Raw genomic sequence first — 15544 nt, 5'->3', positions numbered from 1 at the left:
CCTTGTGTGAAACCTCCACCTCTGAAATGCCGGCAACCACTTCAACCCGCTCTTCCGGGAGTTATAGGGATGCGATGACGTCAGCATGCAGAACCGCCCTACATGTTTTGTCATAAATGACGTCCTCCAGGGCGTATCATGTAGGACAAAAAATGTAGGGTGGTGCTGTGTGCTGATGTCATTGTATCCCTATCGATCCCGGAAGCGTGGGTTGAATTGGTTTCCGACAAATACACTGTAGAGTTTGGCTTTTTTTTTTCATTTACTTGTGTAAGTGCCATTTTAATTATTTTAAATAAGTAATTGGAAGGTTTTACACTATTGGAGCATTATTTCCTTCCATACCTCTGCTTATGGTATCTGACAAGGTCGGTCTGGAGGAAACCAGGGGTTTAACCACCCATATGAGTTCATTCCTATCTGCAAAAATCCCACTAATGGCATTGACCAATACTCAAGCGACCTCTCTAGAGATAGAGGGTCAATGAGATCTGGTAAACGCTCTTATTATAATTTTATTATTTAAAAAAATGGCTGTACAAACACGTTAATTGTACTCAGCACATGTGCAATACAGCAACCACTACCTGTGTCTGTAAAAGGCTGAATGTAAAAGACAGTTGCCAGGATAATATAATCCCTGTGTGATTTGCCTCATCTGTGTCCATTTAATGTAAAAAAGTGCAAAAACCATGCTAATGCCAAAATTAAAATAATCTTGTGCAGAGCAGGAACTCAACCATGTGATATAACCATAGTGCATACAAATATACAGAAAACAGAGCTGCACTTATGCAATACAAACCAAAATGAAATACACTTCAGTGAAAATAAAGTGATAAAAATAATAGTCCACGTGAATAAGTTAAATAAATGGAATTTATTTTTTAAGAGTTCATTAATAGAAATCCAACACCAGCAACAATGTAAACCTCTTTGTGTGAAACCTCCACCTCTGATAATAAGAGCGCTTACAAGATCTCATTGACCCTCTATCTCTAGAGAGATCACTTTGGTCAAAATCATCAATGGGATCTTTGCAGATAGGGATGCACTTCTATGGGTGGTTAAATCCCTGGTTTCCTCCAGACCAACCTTGCCAGACACCATAAGCGGAGATATGTAAGACAAAAAAAATTTAAAATCTTCCAATTATTTATTTAATGGAATTAAAATGACATTTACACAAGTAAATGACTAAATGGCCAAAATGTGCCGTATATTTGTAGGAAACCAATTCAATCTGCTATTCTGGGATCGATAGGGACACAATGACGTCAGCATGCAGCACTGCCCTACATGTTTTGTCATAAATGATACAGCCTAACAGGTTTTCTTTTAAGATTAATCTGTATTAGACTCCATCCATCTTCCCATCAACTGTTACCGGCTTCCCTGTCCCTGCTGAAAAAAAGCATCCCCACAACATGATTCTGCCTCCACCATGTTTCACAGTGGATGGTGTGTTCAGGGTGATGTGCAGTGTTAGTTTTCCACCACACATAGCATTTTGCTTTTAGGCCAAAAAGTAAAATGTTGGTCTCATCTGACCAGAACACCTTCTTCCACATGTTTGCTGTGTCCCCCACATGGTTTCTCGCAAACTGCAAATGGCACTTCTTATGACTTTCTTTCAACGATGGGTTTCTTCTTGCCAATCTTCTATAAAGACCAGATTTGTGGAGTGTCAATAGTTGTCCTGTAGACAGATTCTTCCACCTGAGCTGTGGATATTCGCAGCTCTTCCAAAGTTACCAAGGGTCTCTTGGCTGCTTCTCTGTTTAATGCCTGTGAGTTTAGCAGAACGGCCATGTCTTGGTAGGTTTACAGTTGTGCCATCTTTTTTCCATATTCAGATAATGGATTGAACAGTTCTTCATGAGATGTTCAAAGCTTGGGATATTTTTCATAACCTTACCCTGCTTTAAACTTCTCCACAAATGTATCCCTGACAGGTCTGGTTTGTTCCTTGGCCTTCCCGATGCAGTGTGTTCACTAAGGTTCTCTGACAAACCTTCTGAGGGCTTCACAGAATAGCTGTGTTTATACTGAGCTTAACTTAAACACAGGTGGATGCTATTACTAATTAGGTGACGTCTAAAGGCAATTGGTTCTACTCGATTTTAGTTAGGGGTATCAGAGTTAGGGGGGTGAAAATAAATGCATGTCACACTGTTCAGATGTTTATGTGTAAAAAAAAATGAAAACCATTTATTATTTTCTTTACACTTCACAATTATGTGCCACTTTGTGTTGGTCTATCACATAAAATCCAACTAAAATACCTTTACGTTTTTGGTTGTAACATGAGGACATTTTGAAAATTTCAAGGGGTATGAATACTTTTTCAAGGCACTGTACACTTTAAATCACTTTCCACTAGGATGTACATATTCTATTAGCCAAGCTCTGTGACACACTGTGAAAATACATTATAGTGCTTGCTTTTTTCCCTTTTTAAAAGGTTTAGTTCTATGTGCAGTGTATTGCAATGTGTTACAGTGATTTGAAACATTCTGTGCAAAGATGCAATATGCATTACTGTAAACTAAAGCAATAATTCATGCTGCTGTAGGGATGCATGTGACAGCCCTGCCAAATGTATCCCCATGGGGCTGGTGTAAATGATCCCCTTAGGCCATGTACACACGATCAGTCCATCCGATGAAAACGGACTGAAGGACAGTTGTCTTAAATTAACCGATGAAGCTGACTGATGGCCCGTCGTGCGTACACACCATCAGTTAAAAAAAACGATTGTGTCAGAACGCGGTGACATAAAACACAACGCAAAAAAAGTTCAATGCTTCCAAGCATGCGTCGACTTGATTCTGAGCATGCGCAGGTTTTTAACCAATGCTTTTGCATACTAACGATCGGTTTTGACCTATCGGTTACCAGTCCATCGGTTAAATTTTAAAGCAAGTTCTAATTTTTTTGACCGAAGGTTAAATAACCTATGGGGCCTACACATGATCGGTTTGGACTGATGAAAACTGGCCTTCAGACCGTTCTCCTCTGGCGATCCTATCGTGTGTACGCGGCCTAAAGGTTTTGTATAAGTTATTGCACAAGATAGATAATGTGAAGATAAAATATAGCACTGGCATTTTTCTGACACTTTTTTTTTTGTTTATACATCAGCTGCATTGACTCTTTTGTATCACTCGTATTTCTTATTCTTTATACTAATGCAATTTTTTTTCCATTAAAGTCATAACAGCTATTGTCTATATATTTGCCCTATGTGTATAGAAATGATGAAGGTTTATAGCAAACAGTATTGTCATTTTGCTTCAGTATATAAAATATATTTACCTTGCCTCTTAACCTTGCCACAGATTTATTGGGAGCAGAGATTTCGCAGCCATCCCAGTCACTGTAGCTTTACTGCGCAAACAGTGATGGAAATAAAATACTGCATGGGAAGTATTTTTTGCTTCCAGGAAAGTCTAAGTTCATCCAAGGTTCAAAAGGTGGTAAGCAGGGCTTACAGGCTAATATATTACTATTACACTTAGACCATTGAAAGCAATGACACATGTTAACACGTCCATTATTTAATTAGAATAATGGCAGCTACCAAAGGGCAAATCTGGACTTCAGTAATATTGAAACATAGCCCCCTTGGAGCTATTCACATTTGGTAACTGCCATTTCTTTTTTATCTTTTACCAGCCAGTTTTAAAGTTGTATAATGGGTAGAAATTTAAGTCCCACGATGAATTCCAGTTTAAAACATTTTTCTTAATCATACTTAGATCTCAAAGTACATCTGTCTAAAACCTTTTTTTTTTTTGATAGAGTGTGAAAGGGTGGTTAGAAACTGTGTGTCAGTGCGCCACTCAGGAAACCCCCCCCCCCCATCCGGTATTTTTCTTGGTGATCTTCATCATAGGAGCAGCAAGTAATGGAAAATACAACATTTTTCACTTGTCTCTGGAACAGAAATAGAGGAGATATCTTTCAATGAGGATATCTGTTCTAGTGTCAACTACCCAAGACAGTGCTTTCCCTCACGTAAAAGAGATTCCTTCTCACTTCTTGTTGTGGTGTCCCTGGGGCAGAAAATGAAGGGAAATCCCTCTACTCGGACACAAATAGAAAAAAGAAAGAAAAAAGAGAAAGAAACCTGACAGGGGTTTGCCTATTTCATACTCTATCCAAAATTAGAAAAAAGATGCACTTTAATATTCTCTGTAATAACTAATATGTTTTTAGACTGTATTTGAATAGCAATTGAACGTTATTGAAAGTTTGATTTTGCTTTATAATGAAGGTACCATAGTATAGAAGTTTGCCTATCCCACCATCTGTTTGCACATTACCTTTTGGCACATGTGCTTACTCCCCTGTGCAGTCCTCGTCGGTGCCTGATGTACAGTGGGGTGGCATCCCCTCTTTTCCCCTTCCCCCGTATTGGCCGTTGCAGGGCATAGGGGTGCATCCAGTTGAGATCTGCCACTTTGTTTCATCTGTGATTGTACAATATTATTATGCCCTCCTCTCACCCTAAAGATGGAAAATTGCAAATCCAGCGAACGCCATCTCAGACCTGAAGGCTGGTCCAGTGCTCCAGTATTGAGAGTAGCAGGGTATTTTGAAGAATTATTATTGTACCTTGCTATGTAAACTGTTTTTATCTGGTTATTTCGCAACATTGACCTTTGGTAATTTTTTGACATTGTTTGTAATAAAGATTGGTATTTTTTATTTTACTACATAAGTTTACAATTTCTTATTCTGCCTTCAAAGCCCCACAGGGGTTAAAAAATATTTTTGTATTGCATGTATAATTAGCAATGTTGGCAAATTACTCTTTGTAGGGAACAGTATGCAGCCCTTGTTGTACTATAGAAGCTTTAAAGTTATAAATTCAATGATGAGTTTTCCTCTAACCGATTTAAGATCTTCATTGAGTTTCAGTGTGATTGTATACTATTCCCTAGATTAATGCGGAGGTCCGGTTTAAAAAAAAAAAAAGTAAAAGTCAGCAGCTGCTAACACTGTAGCTGCTGACTTTTAATAAGGAGACTTACCTGTCCAGGGTGCCCGCAATGACGGCAGCCGAAGCCGAGCAAGAGCTTGGGTCTCGGCTGCCCCGCCACCATCTTCATTTAGGGAATCAGGAAGTGAAGCTTCACCGCCCGATTCCCTACTGCGCATGCGTGAGCCGCACAGCACGACGTGAATGGGTGATGTCTCCTGGGACACACACAAGGTCCCAGAAGACACCGCTCGACCATTCCCCAGGAGGCAGCCGAGGAGGAGAAGAAAGAAGACGGACCGCGGATCAGGAAGTGGCAGATAAGGACGATCTGCCTAGCAACAGGCACTTCAGGTATGTATAAAAAAAATAACATTTTATTTTTTATTTATTTTTTGCAGCATTTTTTATTTTTTTTTCTTGGTGGAGCTCCGCTTTAACCATACTGGAGATCTAAATTTAAAGTGTCTGTAAACGTATTTATTTATTTAAATAACAAACATGTTATACTTACCTGCTCCAGGCTCCACTGGCACTCCCTGCTCCTCCTGTTCTTTGTGTGCCCCCATAGCAAGTGGTCTACTATTGGGGCGCACCTGTGGGCTTGATCCTTGGCAGGGCTGTGTGAGTCTATTGAAACACATGATGTGGCTCAGCCCCACCCCTTGCTGTTTGCTCACAGTATTTGATAGACAGCAGCAGGAGCATTAGCGTGCGCAGTGGGTGTGTCGGGTGTGCCTCGGCACACCCTAATCACTGGTGCCGATAAGCAAATGGCTCTGTGTGCAGGTTCTCTTTTTGCGCCCCCAAATTTACAGTTCACGTTTGAGTGTCTAAAGATTTTTCACTTGTCCAAAATAATCAGTGTGGTATATGTAAGGCAAGGGACTTTTCCTTTAATTTGTGGAGGAATACAGCAGCTCAGAGCTGCAGAATTCGATAGTGCATTCATATTTCCGGCTGCAGAGATCAGGGTTACCACTTACGTTGAATTGAGAAGTGTCTCTTCATTCCTCTGCCACCATACCCATACACACACATGTTTGAGTTTTGGGGAGCACACCCTAATGCAATAGGCTACACACACCTATGAGCAGGAGCCAATGGCTCCTGCTGCTGCCACTGTGAGTAGAGAGAGAGAGCTGAGAGCTGCTGTAGATGGACACAGCACTAGATTGAGATTGGGCTCAGGTAACTATACACAGGGTTGAGGGCACGATACAAACAACAGGGCATTTTTACCAGGGAATGCATCAAGGTAAAGAATGTACAGACTCTAGAAACACTATAATGCCTGTAAATCAGCAGAAGGAACTAGATGCACCAAGAATGTGTGTGGCATTGCCCTGTAGTTTTTTAAATACATGTTTTTAGCTCCATCCTTCAATAAAAAAGTCTCTGTGGCTGTAGAGAAAATGAGTAAAAAAAAAATCAAGAATATACCTTATTTCTAATATCAAGAAGGCATTGGCGGGCTGCCAACTGAGCTACAATGGTGCAAAGTATAAATTAAGTACGAGTTTTATGAATTATACAGTATAATTTGCAAAACAGACTAGATATGGAAATTATTATCAAAACTGCCATAGCAAACAAACTTTTTTATGCATTGAAATTAAGCTGTCAACTTCTGAAATGAAAAGTCTCTCAATAAATTACACTGTGGATGATTGATATTGATGCAATTGATCATTAAAGAAATATCTCATAGCTTCCAGACAGATATATGCTGAATGCTGATAGCGTTCAGCTTCTGTTCTTTTTAGACAAATCTTCATGCCACCCTCCTGACCAAAGATACTTTATATTTTCCATGTGACTGACTAGAGAACATGAGATTAAAGTTAATTAAAGCCAAAATAAAAGTTCCTCATATCTAATATAGATGCATAATTTACATACTCTAACTTAAGTCACTTAATGTGCGCGTTTATAATAAATGGATGTTTTTGACCCTTGGGACTGGATTTATGTTGTCCTTTATTCAATTGCATTTGCATGGTTATTTTATCTTTTTTTTTTCGAAGGAAAATCCTGGTTGCAGATGGTAGATTAAAACGAACAAGCAGTCCCCTCTGACCCAGAGTCATCTGTTAACCTTAGTTGATCCTCCGTCATCTCTACTTATTGCCTTTCTGATTATTACTGCATTACTTCACTGCTCCAGGGATGCCTCGCATACATATGAGTGATTATGCAAGATAAAATGAAGCCACAAAAGACAAACCATTTCCACTGCAAATACACATCCTGCTGCTTTTTAAACATCACTAATTTTATTTTACTGTTCAGTCATTACTTTATTTGGCAGTTCTAGATTTGATGTGGCCCCTGGGCCAACAAGATATACTTTCCCCACTCGTGTACGCTGTGTTTTTGTCCAGGAGCCATGGTATGACCTGCTCATTACTACCAGCACTCATGAGTGCTCATCCTATCAAACTTTGCCAGCTATTAGTATTATTCTGAGTCAGCACATTAACCTGTTCTTACACTCTCGCTTGTCATTGCAACGCTATGGCAATTATATGCTACACTCATTGCTTACACAGAAGCTTTCAATTTTTTTATAGATGGAACAGGAAAATTATATTCTAATATATTTTCTATTTTATTGAACTACGATAGCGGGCTAATAGCTACATTTTCAGATGAGTCTTGCAGTTTACTGGTCAAATTTTATCCCTCTCTGTTCTCATCGATGATCCTGATTTTGAGCCAAAAATAAAATGCTACTATCACTCATTGGGGCAGATCCACGTACAGCGGCGCATTTATGCGCCGGGCGTAGCGTATCTAAGTTACACTATGCCGCCGTAACTTACTTTTTTCCAAATCCGCGCCGTAAGTTACGGCGGCGTAGTGTATCTTTGGCGGCGTAATGGCGCGGCATTCAAATCTCTGTGATGGGGGCGTGTTTTATGTAAATACGTCGTGACCCGACGTAAACAATGTTGCATGCGCCGTCCGTGGGGGTATCCCAGTGCGCATGCTCGAAATTAACCCGGAACAAGCTAATGCTTCCGACGGTGACGTCATTCTATGCAAATCCCTATTCGCGAACGACTTACGCAAACAACCTAAAAATTTCAAATATCTACGCGGGAACGACGGCCATACTTAACATTGAGTATGCCTCATAACAGTAGCTTTAACTATACGCCGGAAAAAGCCGAACGCAAACAACGTAAAAAAATGCGCCGGCCGGACGTACGTTTGTGGATCGCCGTAACTAGCTAATTTGCATACTCAACGCGGAATTCGACGGAAACGACACCTATCGGCCGCCGAAAGATTGCATCTTAGATCCAACGGCGTACTAAGACGTACGCCTATCGGATCGACCCGAGATGCCGTCGTATCTTGTTTTGAAGATACAAAACAAAGATACGACTCGGGAAATTTAAAATTACGCCGGCGTATCAATAGATACGCCGGCGTAATTCTTTTGTGGATCTGCCCCATTGTATTTACTGTATTCATTTATTTTTCCCACAGGGTTTGCTGCCTCACTCTCCCTTTCCATTAGGAGTTAAATTCCAGGCAAGATATAAAGGGTACAAATTATTTTCACTACGTAATCATAGCACACTATGTTGGGACATCTTCCTTTACAGGCACATGAACTTTAATGGCATCCCAGTCTTAAGCCTCGTACACACGATCTGATTGTTAGCAGGGGATTGTCTGTTGACAGACTGTTGTCCCAAAATCTGACCGTTAGTACACTCCTTCTGACAATTGTTGTCCAACTTTCGGCCAACAAATGTTGGATGGCAGGCTTGTATATTTTTGGAGGACAACTGTCTGTTGTCTGATTATCGTCAGTACACAAGTCTGTAACACAAAAGTCAAAAGTACAAACACGCATGCTCGGAATCAATGCTCACGAACACGAAATTAGCAGAAGGGGCCCAAATGGTGGCGCTCAAGAGCTGAAACTCCTCGTAGTACGTCACTATGTTTGTGTTTGTTGGCCGACAATTGTGTACCGTTAGTATGCAAGACAAGATCCAGGCACACGCCCTTTGGACACAAATCAGACGCTCAGTTGGTCAACAGTTGGGTCGTGTGTACAAGGCTTTAGTCTATAGAGTTCAATAAAGAGTTGGCCCACCCTTTGCAGCTATAACAGCTTCAACTCTTCTGGGAAGGCTGTCTACAAGGTTTAGGAGTGTGTCTATGGGAATGATTGACCATTCTTCCAAAAGTGCATTTGTGAGGTCAGGCATTGATATTAAAAACGAGAAGGCCTGGCATGCAGTCTCTGTTCTAATTCATCTCAAAGGTGTTCTATCGGGTTGAGGTAAGGACTTTGTTCAGGCCAGTCAAGTTCCTTCGCACCAAACTCGCTTACCCATGTCTTTGTGGACCTTGCTTTGTTCACTGGTGTGCAGTCATGTTTGAACAGGAAGGGGCCACCCCAAAACTGTTCCCACAAAGTTAGGAGCATGAAATTGTATGTTAAAGTCTTAAGAGTTCCCTTCACTGGAACTAAGGGGCCTAGCCCAATCCCTAAAAAACATCCCCACACCATAATCCCCCCTCCACCAAATGATTTGGACCAGTTGGGGAGGAGGAACTTGACTGGCCTGCACAAAGTCCTAACCTCAACCCGATAGAACACCTTTGTGATGAATTGGAACAGAGACTGCGAGCCAGGCCTTCTTGTCCAACATCAATGCCTGACCTCACAAATGCGCTCCTGGAAGGATGGTCACACATTCCCATAGATACACTCCTAAACCTTGTAGATAGCCTTCCCAAAAGAGTTAAAGCTTGTATAGCTGCAAAGGGTGGGTCAACTCAATATTGAACCCTACAGACTAAGACTTTAATGCCATTAAAGATCATGTGCGTGTAAAGGCAGGCATCACAATACTTTTGGCAATATAATGTAGATCAATAAGTGTGTTTTGTTTCGTGCAGTATAAATAGCTGGATATGACTTGGAATCAGTCTATGCAGCATCATTCTGAGAGGGGAAGGCAGAACCATCACAAAGAGCCAATCAGGTGTGCAGCACTACAAGGATCATACTGATAAGTGGAGAGAGCAGAGTGACAGAATGACATGCTCATCAGTTGGCTGGTTCTCCTTTCACTGTCAAATCATAGGATGGGGAGGAACCCTTTAATTGAATGTGAAACTGCAGGAGAGAAAGACCTCTGATCCTCGTGTTCTAGACAGGGCTGTACTGTGTAGCAGTTCTGAATAAATCTGAAGACCGGATGAGCAGGAATACAAATACTTTAGTAAGTACACAACTCCTGTATATGCGTTTCATCTGTGTTTTTTAGCTATCTGTCTGAAGTTCAGTTTTAATATTCCAAAACTTCCATAAAACCATTTTTTACATACATTTTAAATTTCCCTTTGCTTGTTGGTTTTTTATTTTCATGTAGGACATTTAAATAAAAACATGGTGTTTTTTTACCTGTAGCTATCTATATTTGTATCTTTCTACTTAACTGCTGAGATAAAACCCATTAAGCCTAGAGATTTTGTTGTTTGCAGTCAGTATAAGTATCTTGACTTACTTGCAGCTAGGCCCCATACACACGAGAGGATTTATCCGTGAATACGGTCCAGCGGACCGTTTCCGCGGATAAATCCTCTCGAGGATTTGTGCGGATTTCCATGCGATGGAGTGTACTCACCATCGCATTGAAATCCGCGCCGAAATCCTCTGGCGATGACGTGTCGCGCCGTCGCTGCGATTATGACGCGGCGACGTGCGCGACGCTGTCATATAAGGAATTCCACGCATGCGTCGAATCATTACGATGCATGCGGGGGATCCCTTCGGACGGATTGATCCGGTGAGTCTATACAGACCAGCGGATCCATCCGTTGGGATGGATTCCAGCGGATAGATTTGATAGCATGTCATCAAATATTTATCTGCTGGAAATCCATCCCAGGGGATAAATATCCGCGGAAACAGATCCGCTGGAGTGTACACACCATAGGATCTATCCGCTGAAACCCATTCGCTGGGATTTTTCAGCGGATGGATTCTATCGTGTGTATGGGGCCTAATAGAAAGGAACAGCAAATTGCAATGATTATAAAGCACGGTTTAAAGTGGAGGTTCCCCCTAAAAAAAAATTCTAACAATACATTGAGAAGACTGATTACACTGCGGGTAGGCTGTTTTTTTATTTTTTTCGTACATACCTCGATATCGCCGTTTCATCCCTCGGCTTCCGGGTATGATTCTTGTGGGGCTGGGTGTTCCTAGTTGATTGACGTTCCTCTGACCGACGCATACTTGACATCACGACTTTTTGAAAGAAGCCGAACGTCGCTGCGAAGGCGCGGTATAGAGCCGACTCTATACGGCGCCTGCGCAATGACGTTCGGCTTCTGTCGGAAAGTCGTGATGCGCAGTATGCGCCGGTCAGAGGAACGTCAATCAACTAGGTACAGCAAGAATCATACCCGGAAGCCAAGGGATCAAATGGCGATAACGAGGTATGTACAAAAAAGAAAAAAGAAAACCCAGCCTACCCGCAGTGTAATCAGTCTTCTGAATGTATTGTTAGAATTTTTTTTAGGGGGAACCTCCACTTTAAAAGTCATTGGGGCAGATCCACGTACATCGGCGCATATTTCCGTCGGGCGTAGCGTATATAAGATACACTACGCCGCCGTAACTTACTTTTTTTTTTAATCCTCAAAGAATGTGCGCCGTAAGGGCGTGCAATTCAAATCGATGTGATGGGGGTGTGTTTTATGTAAATACGTCGTGACCCGACGTAAACAACGTTTTTTTTTTGCGGCGCATGCGCCGTCCGTGGGGGTATCCGAGTGCGCATGCTCGAAATTAAACCTGAACAAGCCAATGCTTACGACGGTGACGTCATTCTACGCAAATCCCTATTCGCGAACGACTTATGCAAACAACGTAAAAAATTCAAAATTGGACGCGGGAACGACGGCCATAATTAACATTGAGTACGCCTCATATAGCAGGGGTAACTATACGCCGGAACTTTGAAATTACGCGGCGTATCAATAGATACGCCGGCGTAATTTCTTTGTGGATCTGGCCCATATAGTATAGATTAACAAGTATGAATATGCACATATATGCTTATATAAGTACTAAATTAAAGACACTTTAATGCAAAGATACATTAATAACATAATTGACATTAATGTGATCACACTGACAGATCAAACTAAAACCCTTTAGAAACACCATGCTTTCTCTTTAAATAGGGATTCTGCATTACATGGAACAAATTATTGTCGAAATGTCCCCTGAGAGGAATATTCAACTGGAGAAAATGACCTGAAGCATACCAAGAATGCTTTGTAAGGATTAGAAGGATTACATCTCCCAGCTGGTCTGCAAATGCCTTTATGTACCTTAGGCTTGTGCAACCTGCTGCCCCTATCTAAGATAAGTGAACCAAAAATGATGCTGATATCAAGATAAGTAGGGAGAAGATAGGATAAATATAATTACCATACTAAATGTTCAGTGTTTTATTTATTTTTGCAGATAAAATTAAACATGCCAAATGTTTTAATTATTTACAAGGTGATCAATATATTATATGAGGAATTGCCATACTAAATTACAGAAAGTTAATTGCAATCCTGCACCCTAAAATTATTATCAGTTTAATGTTGATGTCTATGTAAGGATAATAGCAAAATGTAACAGCTAATAAAATGCTTAGTACACTTAAAGGGGTTGTAAAGATATTTTTTTTTAAATAACAAACATACCACACTTACCTCCACTGTGCTGTTCATTTTGCACAGAGTGGCCCGGATCCTCGTCTTCTGGGGTCCCTCAGCAGCTGTCTCGGCTCTTCCCCGCAAGAGCTAACCCCCTCTGGGGAGTGATCTCCCAAGGGGGTTAGCTTGCCGGTGAGCTCCTGTGTGATGCGCCGCCGAGTGTATCAGCCAATGGCCGCTCTGCTATTAATCATCCAATGAAGCGCCCACAAGAGCTGGGGGAAAGCAACGTGGGATCGTGCCCATGGAGATTTGTGGCTTAGGTAAGTAAAACGGGGGCTCGGGGGGGGGGGGGGGGGAGAGTGCAAGGTGTTTTTTCACCTTAATGCATAGGATGCATTAAGGTGAAAAAACACAAAGCTTTACAACCCCTTTAAATTCCCCTCAATTCCACAATAATTTTATTGTAAAAAGATAGTGATAACAAGAAAGTAAATGTTAACTATCTTGCTTTTTTTTCATCCAATATATGTTTATTCATTTTCAAAAAGATTACAACTTAAACAAGAAAAAAGTAAACCTAATGAATGAAAAAATAAAATAAAATGTACACTCCATCCAGATCCATAATATAACCAAGGGTAATTACAGCCCTTCATTAATGCATCGTAATTAATTCAACCATCATACAGCAAGACCAGGGTAAGATATACAGTGATGCACCAATCATGGGAGCTTTAATTGGTCTAGATGAGAGAGAAAACCGAAAGATACGAAGAAAAGGGGGAGGGGGGAGCACGGGATCTTGCACAAAAAAAATAGAAAAGTGAAATGTATTATTCCTTTATTTACTGGTCCTAAACCATTAATATTTATCTAAAGCATTAATGAAGCTTAACTAAAAAATCTAGTAACTTGGTTACTCCTTGGTGAGTCCTTGAATGATATCCAGGTCAACCAAATCCTTTTAGAGTGAGTGAGTAAGTGAGTAACTTATATAGCGCTACAAATGCGAACTAAATCGCCTCAAGGTGCTGTAACCAATGTGGTCGTATATGCAAAGCTTCAGAATAGATGAGTCTTAAGTTTTTTTCTGAAGGCCCGATGATTTTCCTCCATCCGAATGTCCCCGGGTAGAGCGTTCCATAACCAAGTTCCTTGGACAGCGAATCTTTGTTTTCCTTTTGTTTTGTGGTGAGATTTGGGGATGTGGAGGAGGTTCTGATTAGTTGATCGGAGGACCCGATTATGGGTGTAGTGTTTTTTTTTCTCACATAGGTATTGCGGCGCGTTTCCTTGCGTGCATTTGCGGGTGAGGCAGAGGGTCTTGAATGTCACCCGGTCCTTTACGGCTAGCCAGTGGAGGGTCCTCATGGCCGGGGATATTGGTTCACAATTTTTTTTACCCGCTACCAGTCTGGCTGCAGTGTTCTGGACTATCTGTAGTTTTAAACTTAAATTTTTTGTCGTTGCTTTCCGCTACCAGTTCCTCCATACGCATAATACAATTAAGGCCCCATACACACGACCGGATCTATCCGCTGGGATTGATCCGCGGATTAGTTTCAGCAGACAGATCCTGTCGTGTGTAGGCCCGAGCGGACATTTTCCAGCGGATAAAAATCCAGCCGACGGATTTCCAGCGGATACATTTTTTTAGCATGCTAAGAAATCTATCCGCTGGAATCCTGTCCTTCGGACTTATCCGGTCGTCTGTACAGACTCACCGGATAAGTCCGCCCGACCCCCATCTCTCGCATGCGTCGAAGTGATTCGACGCATGCGTGGAAGTATTTACCTTCCAGGGTCACGCACGTCGCCGCGTCATCGTCGCCGCGACGGCGTGGCCATGTCACCGCGGATGTTTTCCGCGGGGTATTTGATCTGATGGTGTGTACAAGCCATCAAATCAAAATCCGGAGGAGGAATGTCCGTTGGAAACGGTCAGGCGGACCGTTTCCAACGGATATCCTCTCGTCTGTACGAGGCCTAAGAGTGTCAATCCATTCCGAATATAAAGAAACATTGAGAGATTTCCAGTATCAAGTTATCAGGGGCCAGATTCACATAGAATTGCGGCGGCGTAACGTATCGCATTTACGTTACACTGCCGCAAGTTTTACGGGCAAGTGCTTGATTCACAAAGCACTTGCCTGTAAACTTGCGGCGGCGTAGCATAAATCCGTCCGGCGCAAGCCTGCCTAATTCAAATGGGGCGTGTATCATTTAAATAAGGCACGTTCCCGCGACGAACGTACTGCGCATGCTCCGTTTTGAAATTTCCCGCCGTGCTTTGCGCAAAATGACGTCGCACCGATCTTTTTAATCTTTTGAACGGCGACGTGCGTTACGTCCTTTCCTATTCACGGACGACTTACGCAAAAAAAAAATTAAAATTTGACGCGGGAACGACGGCCATACTTTAACATGGCAAGTCTAAAGATAAGCCACGAAATAGCAGCCGTAACTTTACGCCGGGAAAGGCCAACTAGCGACGACGTAGGAGAATGCGACGACCGCGCGTACCTTTGTGGATTGCTGTAAACAGCTAATTAGCATACCCGACGCGGAAAACAACGCAAACCCCACCCAGCGGGCGCCGAAGTATTACACCTACGATCCGAGCCTGTCGGATCGAAGCCAGAAGCCGTTGTATCTTGGTTTGAGAATTCAAACTAAAGATACGACACGGCAAATTTGAAAGTACGCTGGAGTATCAGCAGATACTCCGGCGTACTTTTTCTGTGAATCTGGCCCCAGATGTCTAACTGTTGAGATAAAAAAACTGCCCGGGGTAATAGTTCAGGAAGTAAAGAAAGAAGGCAGTTTCTACGGAATTTGAGACTGACTAAATTATAGAGG

Source organism: Rana temporaria, chromosome 2 (genome assembly GCF_905171775.1).
Source record: "Rana temporaria chromosome 2, aRanTem1.1, whole genome shotgun sequence".
In the NCBI taxonomy this organism is placed as follows: Eukaryota; Metazoa; Chordata; class Amphibia; order Anura; family Ranidae; genus Rana; species Rana temporaria.
This window is presented reverse-complemented; position numbering follows the sequence as displayed.